The 20,229-nt window shown below is 44.5% G+C and overlaps 1 protein-coding gene across 6 annotated transcripts in view; it reads right to left on the bottom strand.

Moving 5' to 3' along the window:
- Positions 1-20,229, bottom strand: part of KDM6B (lysine demethylase 6B) — a 511,446-nt gene that overhangs the window by 184,297 nt on the left and 306,920 nt on the right. For all 6 annotated transcript variants that reach the window (XM_069218686.1, XM_069218685.1, XM_069218684.1 and 3 more), the window contains one exon: positions 9,051-9,127. The gene's annotated coding sequence lies outside the window, so the exon portion shown is untranslated. The remainder of the gene's footprint in view (positions 1-9,050; positions 9,128-20,229) is intronic.

The raw sequence follows: 20,229 nt of genomic DNA, 5'->3' as shown, positions 1-20,229 counted from the left end.
GCAGCCTGATTGGAGGACCGATGCTCATTTTGAGAAGCTCTGGATACCAAACTCTTCGTGCCCAATCCGGAGCCACAAGGATTACTTGGGCCCAGTCGTTCTTGATTTTCTTAAGACTCTGGGCAGAAGTGGTATAGGCGTAAAAGCGTACAGGAGGCCTGAACTCCACTCGCGACGAAAAGTGTCACCTAGCGATAGCCCCCTTGGAAACTCCAACGGCAAAACTGCTAACATTGCGCGTTCTCTGCGGAGGCGAACAGATCTAACCAAGGCTCTCCCCACTGCTGAGAGTCCTTGCGCCACATCCAGATGGAGACACCATTCGTGATCCTCAAACTCAGTGCGGATCCTTCACCGACATGGTGCGATGACACGCACCACACGGCTTGAATCCCGTCTTTCTCAAAGACATGACTCCAAACAGTCAAAAAAGCGTTGACAAACCGTCGAAGCAGGGTAGCTCTTTCCAAAACTGCGCTAAAGCGGTGCGGAAGGAAAAGAACTGACGTACGCGCGCCGAGACGACGTCTATATAGACAACCGTGACGTCATAGACGACTCAAACGACGCACGCGGATCCGAACGACGCCGTCAGACAGCGCGCGCGCAGGGTACTGCTCAGAAAAAACTCTGGATTCGAAGCTGACGCCAGGGAATTCTAAGGTAAGGAAGCTGCAGCTAGAAGTCTCTATCATATAGCTTGTTTTTCTGAATCAATATCTTTTTTGGTCAGTCGTGCAATGATTCCGCATTAATGCAGGTTATTCTCACATGAAAAATCCTGAAAAGCCCTGAAACTAATTATTTAAATCATACGATTTAGCTGATATTTGGCGAGTATGTCGATCACCTGAGCAAGGTTATACTTTCTCCTCTGCACCCTAATAGCTTGTTTTGCTGAATCAATATCTTTTTTGGTCAGTCGTGCAATGATTCCGCATTAAGGCATAAAACTACATTTTAGGATTATATTAGACCATAATGCTCTAGCCCTGTATCTTAAAGCCATCTATTTTAAAATTGCAGTCACATCTTGCCACTAGAACCTTGACCGCAAACTGCTACTGGGCGCCTCCAATATTAGCCTGAATTTCGTAAATCTGTACCAGTCATGTGCAGAAAAATATATATAGCAGTGTTTTTAAAAAACTATAAAAGATCCCTTAACTAGCGGTTCATATCGGCGATATCATTAATTCAGATTCTAAAATGTACGAGAATCGTATCTAATCACTTGTTAGCAGTTAACTAATCTGGTGGATCCCATGCAAGTTATATCTGATGCAACCTGCCATATCAACCTGGCAATAACAGCGCTGTAGTTTGCTGATTGTGTAGCTAGACCTACAGGAATGATCCTGTTAAGATGCCAAATAGGAATGTCAGGGTCGCCCAGGCGTTTATTTGGTCTGGCATAGCCCTTATGGGTTGTGGATACAATTTTTTTAAGTTGGACCAAAAACACTATACACTTCACTGTCTGCACATATTGTTTGCATGGTCGCTATATCAGATATTATCTTGATCAAGTAGGGAACAAGGCAAGGCAAACTGTTTCCGCAGCTCTCTGCCTTAAACTTCGAGTCTTAAAGCAAAGATCCAAAAATACGACCTAATGTCCCCTCTATACAGTCACATAAGGTAGAAGTTATACTGCTAGCATAATCTGATGACATTGCAATTTTATCCTAGGCTCCATCTAGGGCTTTGTAACAATTGGATAAGCGGCTATACAATTTGGACTATTGTCTATTTTTAAGTTCGATATTGGAAAAACTCTTAGTTACTAATCACCTTTTAGTTAATTCAGCTATGTATGTTGGTGTCCAAATCTTTACAATTATGGAGGACATTATGGGTCTCAATTATGATTTATTATTTGAAAAATCCCTTGAGTTTAAAAAAAAATGGGAGCGATTACTCCCAGGTCCTACTAACCAATGCAATCTTAGTAAAATGGCCATTCTTCCCTGGTATCTTTAGCCATTCAATGTTTATTCCGCTCTAACTCTTTCAATCATTCTTTAAAAAGGTTGAATCAAGCTTACATCTGTTTATCTGGCAATATAAAAACACTGGTGTCTAATTTTTTTCTACAGCTTCCTCAAAGGAACGGTGGTATGCTGCTTCCATCACTGCTTTTATTATATTTCTGCCTTTATTTTTAGAGCATGTGCTGTTATAGATCTGCAGGAATGGCCTCCTGGCGGTTTCTTTCTAGATTATCATGCCTTCAGCCATGTTGTTGTACCCATAAAATGGCTGACTGACACAACCTACTTTAAACACAAAAGCTGTAAAACTCTTGTGGTTTGTCATAAAATTTGGCAGGCTGTCAGGTTTATGTATCATAATCCAAGGATTTAAAAATAAACTTTGCTTTGGTATTATTCTAATACGCACCCTTTGTGCACGATGGCCACATAAACTGTTGGTGTAATTTGCACCTGAAAATGCTAGGGTCAACTAGCCAAGGATGGGGTCTTTTAAAGTTTGGTGAGATGAAGAAGGAATCTGCAATAGCCAAACAAGTTTTTTTTTTATTTTATTTTTTAAGCCATTTAGGAATTTATTTCAACATCTCACAGCAAACTACGCTGTAGCACATAATGCATTGTGGTAAATCTTTATGAAGGCACCCAGGTGGGGGTTTATAGGTACTTTTTTAATACATATTTAATAAATAGCAATGAACACAACTTTGACCACATACCTTGATGGACTAAGAATATGGGAATTGACATTTCAACCAGTGATATATATTTTGGCAATCAGATGGCCTTATCTATTCTTAATGTTTCTCACCTTAGAATATATAATTGTAAAGTGTTATATGATTAATATTACACACAACACAAACTGCACAAATTGAGCCTCAGAGTAACTTCCAAAGGTGTTTGCTGCCGTTCCACAGAAGCAGATAAGACCCCTATATTTGCTCCATGTCCAATTATTTTACTATACTGGGCCCAAATGCTAGTTCAACTGTGGCGCAGGAATCTCAATTATTCAATATATGACCCACAAGGGAACAAGCTTAAGAGAATCTGGGAACCTGTAACAGACTGACTAGGCATGCTTATTTCTGGTTATACGGCTGGAATAATATGCTCAATTATCATTTCTGAATGAATTTATTTTAATGATGTCTGAAATATTATTTTACAACGAGAAATCTCCTTATTATGCTTACCAGACAGCAACACTACTTTTTTCCACAAATTACCAAAGAGCATGCCTTCTTTCCCCATTGACCCTCTGTACTTGACAGTGTTTTTCCAGGATAGAATGCCTTTAATGTAACAGTGGTTACCTACAAGGCTGCCTATTGGCTCAAGTAAAATGCACTAAATACCACCAAGGGTCACACCACAATTCCATGCGGTAGTTAGACAAATATTTTGAGATACATTACCCTGGAAGGTCTCTTCTGTCACTGGATTATATCTTCTGCATCCTGTGTGCCTAATATCCACTCAGAACTTTACTTTGGAATGTGACACTGAATTCTGAGAGCAGAGGAGCAACAATGGATGTGTTCACTGCAAGTTTTCTAGCGTGTATCCTAATAGGTGGCAGGTTTTTTCTTGGTTCAGTTTAATAACAGGGAAAAACGGATCCTGGGGCATTACAACAGGGATATTGTATTGCCAACGATCACAGGCTGTTGAGCAGAGTTCAGAATTTGGGACTTGTTCCCCAAGGTCCAAAGTCAGCAGCCTTTGTCAATAGGCCACATGTACTCCACCAACAGTGGTAACAAGATCGCCCATAGGTGTTAAAGTACTCACTACAGCTTACCTAAACACTGTCATCAATTGGAGTAGTCAGTGAGTTGCGGCATGGACTTATATAAGAAAACCCTTCAACTATATGGAGACTGACGCTGCAAAATCATTTTGCCTCCACAGTTCAAGACATACTGCATCCATTACATTGTTTCAGCTACATATCACGCAGCCAGCTGGTTTCAGTCAATGAATATTATTTAGTGAACAATATTACGTATACCCTGTTAACTCACTGCATAAATGGCATCTGTCACAGGTCCTGCCCATGTTTCAAAAGTGCCTTCAAACAATCTAGCCGACTCCAGAAGAAATCACGCAAATATTTACTGTACACTCCAAGACATAGCTCGTCAAAATGATCATCCAATAAGTGTAGTATAACCTGATGTCTTAGGAAAATGGAACAGATTTGATTCGATCCTGTACTTACAAAGCACCAATAAAGGTATTAAACATGCATCGGTTGTCATAGGCGACATCCAGAGGCAAATGTGTATTTGGAAAATTACATGATAATGAAACATATGAATATGTGTAGTACTGCTGTACTGCCATTCATAATATTATTTTTTAAGTTTGAGGGGTATGTGTCTGAACAGTTTGTGTCCCCTACCTCCTACATTCACTTAACCATTTAACAGTATGGGGCGTCTCGGTGCAGGGAACACCACCAAAACAAATTTTAGATTTTTATTTGGCAGGTCTCTCCAACCAAGGACCGACCGCCCCACCCCCACCACCAAAAAATAAACAGTTTAGTCGAATTTTTGACCTGATTTGTATGCCTTCCATCCAGTGGAGATTACACCATTGAGTGCATTCTAACTGCAGTCTTGCCTCAAATTAATCACTGTGAAAACTCACATACGCAAACACTTAAACACTATCACTCATACAAACACACCGACAAGCACAGTACCGGGTATGCAGACATGCATATTAAATTGGAAGTACTCTTAACTGGAACTGTCCTTTTCAATTTGAGTTTACAGACTCTTCACGATTCTCGAATCATGTCTCTCATATCCAGAAAGCAGCACACCAAAGCCAAATCCACAAGCTACGACCCAATTAGAAGTGGGGGGAAAAATTGCAGTCACGGAGGTAGGCTTTTTTCTCTATTCCAATTTATGATCGAGCAGACTGGAGCAGTGTAGCATGTCAAATAAGTCCTGTCATCATGGTGTGATATTAGGTCTATGAGAGCCCTTCTAGCACGTGCGAAATACAGCTTGTGAAGCCCTCTTCTGGTGCCAGCATGACATTACAGCTTTTATGTGTACAGAAACGATCCATGAGGTCATTTGTTCCATGTCAAACATGTAATACTGCATGCAGTTAGTTTTAGAGCGAGAAAGAGTCCATGCCCTGAGCCCCCGTGGGGACGAGTCGCCAATGACTACCAAATAGCACAATAAAAGTGACATCTAGTAGGATGTACACTGCAGATAAAGAAAGCAGAGAGGAGAAGTAAATAGCATACATCACTGAAAAAACACCAGAAGCAAGACAATCACCAAAGGCACAGGAGGAGATACCAAACGTCGTACTCTTTCAAGAATTGTCACGACGGTGCAATCAAGAAATGCCATGAGAATGCGTGGGAACAGACCGCACACTAGAGACCAAGTTCATCAGCCATTGCGGATATATAGAAAAGTTAACTGAATCAAGATTGCCAGGCAGTGCAAAGTGATGAAGAATGTCACACACTGACAGAACACAAATCGGAACACCACAGATAACGTGGCATACAATATATAAACCCTTGAACTTTCAAAAATGAGACCCCTGAATTTCAAAGGAGAAAAACAGTAATGTTTGTGGTATTCTTAGATATGAATAACTTAAAAGTCCACAATAGGCCCAGAGTTGGGTCGGTATTTGTCATGAAAAATTGGGGACAATGGGCTAGTACGAATACTTTTGTCACGTTAGGACAACCTTACTAAAAATACGTTTTGCTACCACATTTCCTGGCAATGGGGTTATTATTCTGCTTTTACGGACAATTGGGTTGAGGAACTTTAGGACCAATGTTTTTTTAGGGAACTTAGATCATGTTAACATTTATAACAAGATTTTTTTTTTTTTTTTTTTTTTTTGAGGGGGGCGATTTAAAAGAAAAAACAAAAAAAAACACAAAAGAAATCAAGGGACTTTTATCCGATTAACTGCATCTGAGTAGATTAGGTTTTGAAGGCGTAGCTAAAACAACATTGGAGACCTTAAACGGCGTGTACTGGAGGAATTAGTACACAAATGTACTGCCTGACGGGTAATTTATAGGTCTAATGAAACCTCGAGTTAGTTCTCTCTACCAGGAAAGATATATTATCCACACATAACCGCTGTAGCACTCTTGTGCCATTCCCTCCACTATCGTTATTGTGTTTCATTTTCCACCAGCACATGAATGCCGTTGAGGTTGTCAACGGCCGCGTGACGCCACTTCCTGTGCCGGTGTCAGCTAAACTTATTCCCACTTCTCCGAATTCTGGAACTCTGCGCGCTGAGCCCCGTCGTGTCGGCGGTTCTAGGAACCAGCCGTTCCCATTCAGACACCAGTCGTCACTGGGAGCGATGGAACTGAAAGCTGAGGGGTTTTACACGGCCTGCGCCTCGTGAGCGCGGCGGCGGGGCGTGAATCATTTGTCCTCTCGGAGACGTTACTCAACGGCACATGCCGCACGCCCCCCCCACCCCCTCCGACTCGCGAGCTGTGACGGTCTCGGCCGCAACGCAGGTGCACGGAAGGCGAGGGGAGTGCGCCGCGCGTCACGACGCCGCATCGGGTGACCCGGGATGCGCGCGCATGCGCACGCAGGATCACGTTGGTGTTTGCGCAGCTCCGTCGCCGCCGAGTCGCAACGGCTGCCGCGGCTTCGCGCTGGCCGGAGGGAGGCGAGGCGCCGCGCGGAGAACCCGGCGGAAAAGTGAAATGAATACCGTACTCAGCCACGCTTTGCCCACTGTATGTTCGGTCGTGCCAGGGACACTGCGTTTATTTGGCGGGAGGGGGATAAACGGCCCGGCGAACATCCGAAACCTTTCATGACGGCCTGCCACTACAGAACCCTTTTAATACAATTTAGGTGACAAATAACTGCTCTATGACCACCCCGGCGGAAGGGCGAGGCGCCACGTAATTCCTCCAAATATCATACCCAGAGGCATCGCTGCCAGGTTCCCAGGGTTAAGTGCGTGATGTGTTGCTTCAGATGTTTCCCGTTTTAATTCTGAGATTGGTAGTCCTGCTTTATAAACAAATAAGACTAAAAGTCCTATAAGTCAATGAGAAACCTGCACTGGAGCATCGCATCACTGGGTAACTTGGCAGAGGCTGCCGACCCAGTCACCATCATCACAGAATCACTAGAACACAGCAAGGTAGCATAGCACCCCTCCAGCACATCCAGATTGCACAGCACCCTTTCAGCAGTGTAGGGTGGCCACTAATCACATCACCTGCTGGGCAGTTTCAACAATCTCATATGCTTAGGAACAGGTTAGCCAGAGACTACAACATTTAGGATAACAAGAGCATACAACAGCTCAAGCACAGGCAGCTCAATTTACTTGATGGCAGCTAGATCCCAAGGAGCTGGTGGCAGGGCAGCCAAAGCCCAGGAAGCCTTTCAGGACAGCAAGGCACCTCAGAAGCCCTTGGGATATCCATTGTCTACAGAACTACTTGGAACACCTCAGCAAGCATCAGCTCCTCAACGTCACACTGTCTGGATTCAGGTCAAACCATAGTAAAGAAACAGCACCGATTGAAGCCTCAGACAATGGCCACAAGGATCATTGACAAAGATGACAAGCTAGCCCTCATTCTCCTGGAGACCTATGCAGTATTTGTCGAGGTCTCTCACCCCATTCTCATCAAACACCTACATGAGATTGCATTCCAAGGACCCGCTGTCCGCTAGATGTGCCCCTTCTTAGCAGATAAAATACAAGCTGTCAGCCTGTCACCTTACTCCCCAAACGCCCACACACATCTGCAGAGTGCCTTAAGGTTCACTCGCTTAGCCACACTTTTTTTTATTTGTGCATAAGATTCCTCTGTCCAGTGTCATTCGTACACACATCAACATCCTCTTCTATGCAGACAACACATGACTCATACATTCTCAGACAAGACCAACCAAACAAGAAACAAGTATACCACCTGCATGACCAAATTCGGTACAGGATAAAAGCCAATTATCTCAAACTCAACATCAACTAGACGGAAGTAGTGATTTTCCACTATGGGGATCCGAATGGCACCCACACCAGGAACCTAGAAATAATAATCAACTGAAAACTGGACATGACTGCACACAAGTCAACAGCATCACTGCATCCGGCTTTCACTTCCAGAAGCTGCTAAATAAGATCTTCACATGGCTCCCAAGCAACACTAGAAAAACTGTCCCTCATGCCCTAGTCACCAGCAAGTTGGAACTATGAGAGCACCATCCATGCAGAGATTATCAATCATCTCATCGGAAGACTACAAACCATCCAGAACTCCACAGCCAGACTCATCCTTAACCTTCCACTCAGAATTCTCTTCATACCACACCTCAGGGAAACTGTCCTGGCTCCTGATACACAAACACACTAAATTCAAACTCCTCACACGTACATTCAAGGCACTATACAACTCAGACTCCACCTACCTGAACAGTTGCATCCCCTGCCACCTGACTTCTATGCTACACAGGATTAGGACTCGCTCACATGCCAAGCATACAATTAACCAAACCAGGAGGAGATGCAGTCTCTTACATGGCTCCTAAAGCAAGGTATGACCATCCACTTGACAATAGAGCCTCCTCTCTAATTGAATTCCGCAGGAAGCTGAAGATCTAGCTTTTCAATTAACCAACCTAATACGTTTAACGATTAAAGATCCAAGGGTTCATTGGTGCAGCCCAGGTTCACAGAACAAACCCACTATGACAAGTAAAAACTTCAGACCCCTGGGATAGAATTTTAGTCATGATTATGAGCCCAGTTAGACAAAGACAACATAAACCATTGGGACAGACAACACAACCTGTGGCCATTACACACAATGTATCCTCCCCTAGCACTGTGGCACTAATCATGATGTATATTCTCACCTCTGACACAGACATCGGCAACAGTTCAAGGTTGTGCAATTCACAGCTCTCCCACTGAATGTGTGGGCCAAAGGTCATTTGGTGGGTGCATTAACAAAAGAAACCACAAACATTTAGTAGTGATAAACCACACACACTTTACCTTAATTTTAATTTTTGCTCCTTTTGTACTGAAGTGAACTTTAGCACTGGCGATAAGGGCAGCAGCAGTTTAGCTCCCTGTAACACAAGAGCAGGTACAGCATGAGACAAGACCGTGCAATGGATCAACTCCCCCAACAACCACACAGACAAAGTGCGAGTAGTAATTGTAATAGATTTTCCTCAATTAGAAAATCGCTGTCTGTAACATATTTGTTTTTGTGTTGGGAAAGCTTGAGCTGCTTGCTACATGTGCTGTGCTTTTTCAAATTGAGGAAAAGTATCACAAGCTTCCCTCTCACAGAGAACAAGCACAGCATTAGAAGCAGCATTGAAAGCATCCTTTACATGCACACACACAAACTAGAAAAGCAGAACAAGCTGTAGTGGCAGCTTTCATCACAGGACAAGTATGAACATTTAGGCAGCAGGACAGCAAGTTTTCTCCATACACAGCCAGTGCTCCCATTATGTGCAACTTCAAAGGTGTAACCTTGGCAGTAGCAGAGCTAGCTGTGCTCATGCACAAACTATTCAACACAGAAAGCACAGTACAAGAGACTCGTAAAGCATGAAGTATTGGCAGCAGCAACATTAGCTTTGTATACTCAATAAAGGTAGAACAGGAACAAAAGTAGTGCACTTTTGGGAGTTCCAGGTACCACACTCTCCTGGCCCATTCCAGAGCCACCAAGATGAATTGGGCTTGGTCATCCTGTTCTTCAGAACTCATGGCAGAAAGGAAGTGACAGGAAGACATCCAGGAACCACTTGTTCCATTTCAACCAGAATATATCTCATAACAGGTCTACTTTCGGAAACCCCAGCACACTAAGCTGTTGACACTCCTGCGTTCTAAGAGACAAAAACATATAGCCTGGATTCTCTCCACAGCTGTAAGATGTCATGCACCAACTCAGGATCTAACAGCCCCTTCTGATATGCTGGACGATGTTTGCTTAGTCTAGTATTCAGGGACTCTGTCAGGTGATGGGCAACCAGGAAGCCCGCTTAACACTCCAACCATATCCAGAGATGCAAAACCTCTTGGTAGAGGACCCTCCCACGTGTCTTGATTACTGTAATGTCCTGGAGACCCTGCACCAGTCTCCCCTTGAAGGACGGCAAGAAGGTCTCAAAGCTAGACAGATGGCCTGCATCTTTAGCAGACTGATACAGTCAGTCACCTGCCTCCTAAGGGTTACCCCTTCAACCCAGCAGTGATGAATCAGTTACCACTATCAGCTCTGGGTGAGAAAGGCAGAGGGGCCTGCAGCTGAACAAACTGAGGTCGATTTGCCACCACTGCAGATGCTGAACGGTCTTCTCCAAGACACAGATGGTGTTGGAAAGGCATCTTCAATCCTTGGCCTACAGGGATTTTGTGAGGAAATTATGTGTGTATTATATTGTGTGTGCAACCTCACAGTGTAATACACTTACCAACCCCATTAGACCCTAAGGTTTCATTTGGAAAAGCTTCAGCTCAACTCTGAGTAGCTGTGGCTCTGAGCAGCAAGGCTTACACAAAGGAAAAAGTGTAAAGCATTTAAACAGCCCCGAAACAACTGAAGAAGAAACCAACAAGACACCATGGAAATCTGACATAAATTTATAAAAAAAGATTGCATTATGTATTTTTAGACACCACAACTACCACTGCCATGGCCCAGCAGTCGGAGCACAACTTTGCATTATGGTCTCTGTTGAGGCACCAGAGACATACCTGGTGGGGGTACGTCAGTGACATGGCGCGATGGCGGGCGCCACACTGCTTGAACCCAGTCTTCCTCAATTGCACAGACAGGAAAGATCTTTGACAAAACGGTAAAAAAAAGGCAGAGGGTTGATCGATCTCGGACCTGCGCTTACCCAGCACAGAAGGAAAAGAACTGACGTACACGTGTACGGGTGGGGCCTTTATAGGCGACCGTGATGTCACAGACGGCTCCAACGACGCTGACTAAGCAACACAGAGCTGAACTATGTAAGCCGATCTGAACAATGCCACCTGACTTGCTCAGCAGAGAAAGTTCAGATTCAAAACTGACGCCAGGCAATTCAAATGTAAGGAATCTGCAGCTAGATAGAGTCTCTACCCGATAATGCGTTATGAAGGTAAGTGACTTGTTTGTTCATGATCTGCAAGGGTGGGCCAATGTTTCACTGCCTTCTGGGAACCTTTAGGATGGGCTTGGGCCCACTGCATTTCCCATTTCCTCCCTATGTGACCCTGTGGCAGCCTCTGAGATGTGGCACACCTGTCCCCTCAGTCCAGATAATCATAACAATCTGTGAATTACCTGATCCTCAATCTATACTGTTCTGTTTTTGGGATGGAATTAGAATGGCCCATGAGGATATGTCCCCCACACCCATAGTTTGGAGCTTGTGATGGACTTCACAGTTTTATGGGCGACATAACTGTGGGTTAGGGTCACAGAGGCCCATATACGAATTAGGAGACTATGGGGGTCATTACGACCCTGGCGGCCGGCGGTATGTTGGCAGTAACACTGGCAACAGGCTGGCGGTGTTCTGCCAGCAATTATGACCGTGACGGAATTGCCACGGCCATACCGCCGGCCCCTCCATTTTCCCGCCAGGATTCCGCCTGCCCTGGGGATTATGAGTCCCTGACCGCCGGCCTGTCCATGGCGGTACACACCGCCATTGAAAGGCCGGCGGTAAGGGGACTTGGGCTGCCCCTGCACTTGGCATGGGCAGTGCAGGGGCCCCCAGGTATAGCCCCGTCGCGCATTTCACTGCCCGAATTTCGGCCAGTGAAATGTGCGACGGGTGCTACTGCACCCGCTGCACATCAGCATTGCCGCCGGCTCTATTACGAGCCGGCTGCAATGTTGATGTGACATTTCCGCTGGGCCAGAGGACGGTAACACTGTTACCGTCCGCTGGCCCAGCGGAAATGTCATAATAGGGAGACAGGAATACCGCCGGCAATGGCGGTATTCTGTCTCCCGCGGCCTCGGCAGTCTTTTCAAAAGACCGCCGAGGTCGTAATGACCCCCTATTTCTTAACTGGCTGGACAACGAGGGCAATCGTCACGAAAAAGTCACATGCAGTGGGTAACAATGTGTTTCGTAATGAGACTGCAAACTATTAAAGACTTCTATATGAGGTCTACTTCCAAATCGCCACTCTCAGAAGTTGGAAGATGGATCGACTCCTGTCTTATGAACTGTCAATTGCCTCACAGTCCTATATGGAGCGTAAGTTGTTAGACATTTCACTGACAAAGAAGAAGGCCATCTCTGAGGCACTAAGCACCATGTAGTCAGGCAGGTCACACAGCCCCAACAGGTTCTTTGTTGACAGGCTGCACTGTTGGTCCTGCAACTTCAGCCTTTATTTAATGAAACAACACAGACCGGTTCATTTTTTTAGGGGCTTTCGGTGGGACTTCCATTTTGGTTACATTAAAATCAGGACACCCCCAGAACCTGCTGAGCCCTCTCATCGACCCATTTCACTACATAACAGGGATCACAATTTTAGCAAAATTACTATTTAGCAAACGGATTGGCTAGAGTGGTCGCTTCAGTGATTGATATGGACCACATTGCTTCATGACCTTCATGTCTCACTTTGCATAGGCATGGTGACAGAAAACTCTAGAACCCCAATAGTTCTCTATACTGCAGAATTGCAAGTATTCTAGGTCACTTTTTATTACAAGAATATCGACTATATAAATGGTACTGCATGGGCTATAAAATGGACAGCACCATTTTTGTTACATCCCAGTATTATTGCGTTTATAACCAATTATTGAGTTTCATAGATTAATACAGTTAATTGTCTCTTCCTATAGATCCAACAGTTTTGTTTCTTTTTTAAATATACATTAAAAAAAAAAAAAAATCAAACACACAAGGGCAGCCACACCCTAAACCATTCAAATTGTGTACACACGTTATAGGCCATAAACCTTTCAGTATTGTTACATTTACTCATTCTTAAATGTAAAAACATGTTTCCAAATGCATGTGTTGTGTACTAATGAGGCTCTTTAAAAACAACCCTGGTGCAACATTTTGTTGGAAACTAGTTCTTTCCGTCCACCTTCCCCAGGACATGCAGTATTTATTAATCTTCTTGTAATGCAGCTCAGTCAGTGGATCCTCAATATTACACTGTTCTAAATTATTTTTATATATATATATATATATATATATATATATATATATAGACACTCACACATTTTTAGTTTGCCATGCTGCCGTTTTGAACAAGTATTTTAGCTTCACCGTTGGTATGGCAATCTCCCTATGGTGGGTGTACTACTTCTATTTCTCGTTCCTTTCAGGCCCATCCACTCTTGCATTTTACGGCGAAAAGACTTGTTCAGATTGGCCTGTTCTGAGCACAAAGCGTTATGAGTTTGTGCTGATGACAGATTTAAAGAGTGCCTTTGACTTGCTGAGATGGAATTTTCTCTGGCAAGTCCTACCGAAAACAACTTTGGATCCACCTTTCTGGCTCCCATCCATACATTAAATAACAGCTCTTGGGCTAGGTCGTAAACACCATCTTCTCTAACCCATTCCACACTGACAGTGGCACTAGGGAATAGTGCCAGCTCTTGCCAGTTTTCTTTGCTCTAGAAACTAAGCCATTGCCAGTCTGGATCACAAAGGAGGGCCTGGCACAAGGATTCAAATGGGTTGGGAACTTAGAAGACTTGATGTCACTGTATGCAGATGATCATTCTGCTCTTCTTCTGCCACACATGGTGAACTGGTGAAAGGCTGATGAAAATCCTCAATCTCTGTAGTGAAGCTTATGGTGTGATAGCGAACTGGGAAAAATCCAGTTGTCCCGGTGCAGAAGTGGGACTCCGCAGAGGGCTTCAGGCAGCAGCAGCAAACACTGACCCAAAGTTTCAAATACTGACAGATGCACGACCCAAAGTTTTAAGTACTGAGAGACACACGTTTCAACTGACCTGACATTTTGTGAACTAAACACACCCCTTGCTTTGGGCTGATTTGTAGAGGTTCCTTTGGGCCAGAAATCTCCTCCTCCTTACTACAGTGCATCGGGTAATGCTTTTCAAGATGGTTGCACCCTGAAAGCCCCTTTACGTTGTGCAGAACTAAACTTTTGACATTACTGCCCAGTACTTTGACAATGTATGGGCCATATGTCAAGGTTTCTAGAATCTCCTGGACAGATGTACCCATCAATGTATGACGACAGACATACAGCTGTATTACTGAACTGTGCAGCTGCTGGCCATAAACAATTCACGTTTCAGCCCTAGGAATGAACGGGACCTGCTCAAGAGGGCTACTCTGATAGGCTATCTGCTTCTAGGTCACAGACTCTCTACCCACTCCTGCCTAACTCAAGCAGAGCTGCTGACAATACGTGCCATGCTGGCCTGGCTGGCAGGGCAAGATAACACACAATACCTCTGGGAAGACTTGCTACTAGTGCAAGTGACATGAATTGTTGAGTTCCACTGGTGGGACCTAATTGGCAATTCCAGATTAAATGACGTATTGCGGAATGGTCACTTCGAAACTTTCCAAAATTGTCTAACTCTCAAGGAAAAGGGTCTTTTGAGTGTCCTGGGGGAGTGGGAGGATACACTGCATGGGCTGAGGTGATTCCTTGCTAAAAAAAGATTGCATGTTACTGGAGCTCCAGAGAGGGCCCCATCCTACGAAGAATGGCTGTGGAGGTTGGACCATACCACATAAAGGAAGAAAACTGCATACCAGGTAAGGGGAGTGTCTTACTAAACACAAAGATATGGGGCCCCTGGTGGGATTATTTTGGTCTCAATGTTCACTCACAATGATCAATGAACCCTGGCTTTGTACATTAGGACAGTGGTTCCCAACCTGTGGGCTGGGGACCCCTGGGGGTCCGCGAAGCCTCCTCAGGGGGTCCGCGGCTGCTTAAAAAAATTGATATTAGGTCCCAGCTATCAGTAATGACTCCTTGGGGGTCCCCGTGTTCCAATAATGATTCAGTGGGGGTCCCCGGGCTCCAGTATTGATAAAATGGGGGTCCACAGAAGTCAAAAGGTTGGGAACCACTGCATTAGGAGTTAACCGTTTTGTCATCACTGCATGTTGTTACCATCGTACAACACTGTCCAGGCCTGATGTGTGTACTTCCCATTATAATACATATGATTCTGCAATCCCAGCATAAAAATCCATCTGTAATTTATTTATAATCAGTGACTTGTGACACACCTTGTCACCGATTAAAATGACGTCAGAACTCAACTGTAATAACGTATTGCAGCAGTTGAGCTCTCATGCCACAATGCCTGCTGCCAGGGCCAGAAGCCGAGGGGAAAGACAGGTTGGGTCATGGAGCATATTAAACAGCTATCTGAAAAAAAACATTGTTTTTCTTTCTTCTGTTTTGTTTTTCCGGCAGTACATTTGCAAGAATAAAGGAGATATTTATGGCAACATGTTTATTTTTACCACTCCTTGGGTAATTATAGAAAAGTTAAAATCTTTCTTCATATTTCCAAGGGAGCTGTGTTTTTTTTACAGTAACCTGTTTTAAACTGCTTCTAATATCTTTTTGCAACAAATATCTAACAGTTTTTAGATGTGTTTAATTTTGCACAAGATAGAATCTATTTTTATTCTTCATGTTTGTAAACATGCTATCTTTTTCATAAGAAAGAGCTACGCCTCAAGGATTTAAGTTGTTGGTGCGGAGGCAACGCTGTGACCATGTCTTACAAGGAAAAAAGTACACCCTTAAATACATAAGGATATTGCAAGTCGCCTCGGAGTTCCATAATCATATAAAGGATCTCGGCCGTGGCCTCGTTCCTCTCTATGGTCATGGAACTTCTCGTGATGTGCAAAATCTGTATAATGTACGACAGAGGCTACTTTATCTCATATAATAAAACTAAAAACAATGTGCTCATAAAAAAATTAAAAAAAATAACATCCACAAACCGTAGCAACAGCAGAATGTCAACCAATGACGTAAATATGCTGAGCACTCTGCTCCCACAGAGGCTACTACTGTACAGATGTTATCACTGCATGTGAAGGACTCCCCAGAACTGCTCTGTTCTTTCCATTTCAAATATTCCCACAACATTTTGACTTCTCCTGATCTCCCATACCAGTGGACCAGCCCTGATTTTAGCTACATTCAAAAGTGAGTTGTTTGTTATTTTTCCTCTGGAATCAGGCCAAGAGTTGATCATGTTCTGCCACCATGACAAACTAGTATCTCCATTTAAAATATGTACCACTTATGCAGCTCAGAACCTGCAGTCTCAATTGACTAGCCCAGGCCAAAATGGATGGTCCGATTCGTATAGAAGAGGTAATCTGTTATAGCCTGACAAACTTCACAAATCCCCCGTGCCAGATGGGATTCCGGCCAAGTTGTACAAGACCTTTTGCACTGAACTGGCCCAGATATTAACTAGGCTATTTAATGCCTTTCAGGGCCCCCGCTCGGTTTTGCCAGAATTGACGGAGGCCTTGACCGCTGTCCTCCAGAAGTCTAGCGGAGCGGATCATACAGACCTATCTCCTTCGTCAATGTATATTTTAAGATCTTATCAATAGATGCCGAGAAGGAGTTTGACTGTGCTGATTGGCCCTACCTCATGTGGACTCTGGCTCACGTCGGCAAACAATTTTGCACCTGGATCCATAGATGTTACAACTGCCACAGGGCCACTGAACAAGTCAATGGCTACATATTCCCAGTCTTTCCCATTAAGCAGGGTATTAGAAAGGGATTCCCAGTCTCCCCTGCTGTTCACCTTATTTATGGAGCCGGTTGCTCAACAATACGCGACAATCCAGTTATTAACGGGGTTTGCTTCAGAGTTGACATACACACTATTAGCCTCTAGGCGGACGATGTTCTGGTGGCTCTTGATGACCCCATAGCCTCTCTGACGGCTTTCTTTTAAGAAGCAAGCAGAGTTAGGAAAGCGACCGGATTCCGCATTAATATCCACCAATTACAGGCCCTCAATCTCACTGTCCCCTGCGCTCATGAGGAACAGCTCTCCCTCTGCTTCCCGATCCAGTGGGCTGAGCGGTCAATAGCCTACCTTGGGGTCCACCTTGCAACATCAATAGCTGACACTGCATCTCTTAACTATGGGCAACTTCACCAGCAAGTGGTCAAGGACCTAGCATTATGGCGCTCATATCACCACTCCTGGCTGGCTAGGATCGCAGTCATCAAAATAATAATCTTCCCACGCATTTTTTTCTTTTCAAAATTCTTCTGGTGGCACCACCCCAGGGAACTCTTCGGTTCCTTCAGCATGTGCTCCAAAATGTTGCGTTGGCTGAATGGATAGAGACCTCAACTACTGACCACCCACGTAGGGGGTTCTGGGCATCCCCATCTTCAAATTTATTTCCAAGTGGCCCAGCTCTGCTATTTGTTGGAATGGTCCCATCCAGAATCCGGAAAGCACTGTCTGTTAGTGGAACAGGTTGTAGCAGACATGCACCTCTGGAAGGTTCTCTTCCTGAAGAAGGTTCAAAGACCCAAAAGTCTCTATGCTTCCCCAGTCACACTCTTGCGAGTATGGTATACAACAGCTGCACACAGGGGCCTCATTATTTTTCCATCACCTCTTAGTTCAGTTGTGAGAAACCCGGATTCTACTCCGAGCACCGACCAGGCCACATTTCACCTATGGGAAGAGGTGGGCTGCCGCTCGATGGGTCATTTTAGGTCAAGCCAAGGCAGTGCCATGCTCTGTCTCTGCGAAACATGCTGTGTTCAGTATAGGTGCTTTAGCCAAGCCCACTCTTGCCATTTGTTATTTGTTGTGCTTGTCGTAAATGCTTCACTTTGATTGGTGCATTGTGCTTATTGTCCGTCCTTTGCGTGCTAAGTTCCCGCCCAGGGAGCTTTCACTAAGAGAACATTTTTGTTGGCCATCGCACTACGTCACGCTTCCTCCTGTTACAGCGTGTGATGGACCCACCTCCCTCCTCCCCCTGGTTTCGGTTTTCCCTTTAATCCGAGCCATGATCCTTTCTCCTCAACGCTTGGTGCTATGCTTCAAGTTCCGAATTAAATACAGGAATGCTGACAACAAAGCCATAGACGAACACATAGGCAATATACATGTTGGGAAGCTGTTGAAACCACATGTGCACAAATATTCATCTTGTCAGCCGAGCTCCACCTTTTCTGTTCCCGGAGTTTTACTAACGAGGATCACGTTTAACAAAGATTGTTAAGGCCTTGAGGGAGCCGGCGCTGCTTATAGTTGCACAGATCCAGTGTTAGCGCATATCCTGCGCTTCTCACCCGGGCCAGTTCTGATTTTTTTTCGAATTCTGGTTCTCACTGTAGCTCAAATGCAGACCTAAGCTTGCCTTAAAGCACAGAAACACAGCAATCACTGCTTTTCTATTAGACATGGATCAGACAGCTCGAGGAGGTATTCCGATTAGATAAATCAGATAGCTCATCGGGTTGCAGTTTGGGCCTTCTTTTAAAGTGTCTCTATATCTTGCAATTCACAGGTTGAAATCCTGTATTTGACACTTCAGAGACTAAAGTAATACCATGGATTTTGGTACTAAAAACAATTATAATTTTAAATCTGTTAGTGGTGCGATTTATGTGTGCCTTTTCAGTGGAATGTGCCATAAATTCAGTACCGAATGCATATAAAAAATAATGCAAGTGCAGGAAACCAATATTTTTTTTTTAGGAACGCATCCCTGGTTCAGGGACATCTTAAGAATTTTTGGGGCTGAACCTATTTCCAGGGCCTTTGTTTGTAACAGTTTCAAATTTATGATCCAAGTTCACCTCGTCCTCTATGGCCTAGTCACTGACCGTACACAGGTGTACTCGTTCAAATTCTAAATGTATTTACATCCAATACTCGGAGATAGTCAGTTACATGTAGCTAGCAATATGGTGAGCATCGAAACGGCTACTAAAATCATCTCATACTGGTATCTCACACCTGCCCGGCTACACAAGGGCAACACTGCATGGGACCCCTCATTGTTGGCGTCACTGCGGCCAGTCAGACGTGTTGCTCCACATACTGCGTGAATGCCCCAAAATAGCCCCCTTTTGGAATGCCATCCTCAACGACACAGATGAATGCCTCAATACCACGCTATCCCACTTTCCTGCATAAACAGTCTTGGACCTACCAAACGCCCTCACGTTCCCCCTGTAAGGCAGGCAAATCAGTATAGCTCTGTTAGCAGCTCATCAGATGATCTTGGCCCAGTGGGGGACTGACAGAATTACAACACACAATGTAGCTCCAGCGCCTATGACACACCCTAGGGATAGAGAAGCTGTCATTGGTGTTAGCTTCGCAAGGTGACATTTATGGGGACCTCTGGAAACCATATATAGCGCTTTCATCAGAAGACTTTCACGGACTAACCTGCCTCAAATACCTCAAACTCATGGAGGAGTGAACTGGCTCTACATGAAAATAGTTCTATAACTGCCATCCAGCGTCACTCACCATATCCTATTATCAAGTTCATAAATAGCAGGAGTTCCCGGGGTTGGAGGGGGTGTCTTGGGATGTTCACTGTGTTTTCATGCAAGAAGCGTCCCAACAGCTGCCAATATGGCAAAACTGTTCACAGCTTCATCTTATAAACTGCCATCAATACAGTAGGACGTTTCCTTGTCTACAAATGTGGCTGCAGGTTCTGCAATTGATGACCCCACTGAAGCACAGTCTCCAGCCTCCTTGTCCATGATTTCTGTCTTGTCATCTACACTGCTGACAAGCATGATGTTGATGCTTCACTATCAAAGGAGGAGATTGTGCCGGTTTCATCTGGAAAAGTCATATCTTGATAATCCTTCGGAAGACCAGGAGAGAAAGGGAGGATCCGAGGTGTTGCTGGAGGTTGTTCTGATCCTGGCTGTGAGGTATGAGAAGGAGTGTCCTCCGTTTCTGGCCTTCTTGATGCGAGGAAGGTGTACTTTTGCCTGGGACGCAAAACAAAGGTGTCAGGTGGGTTAGTAGAAGTTAAGGCTGAGGTATGGTGGATCGGTGTTGTGGACAGGTTTGTAAACGTGGGTGAGTAGCTTGGGGTAACATCTTTCCTGGGCTGTCAGGGAGTGGAGATTGTTGCGGTGTGGAGAGATGTGGTTATTTCGCTGGATGTTCACGATGAGTCTGGTGGCA

Source organism: Pleurodeles waltl, chromosome 12 (genome assembly GCF_031143425.1).
Source record: "Pleurodeles waltl isolate 20211129_DDA chromosome 12, aPleWal1.hap1.20221129, whole genome shotgun sequence".
NCBI lineage: Eukaryota > Metazoa > Chordata > Amphibia > Caudata > Salamandridae > Pleurodeles > Pleurodeles waltl.
The sequence above is the reverse complement of the archived record's forward strand: the minus strand, read 5'-3'. Positions and strand labels throughout refer to the sequence as shown.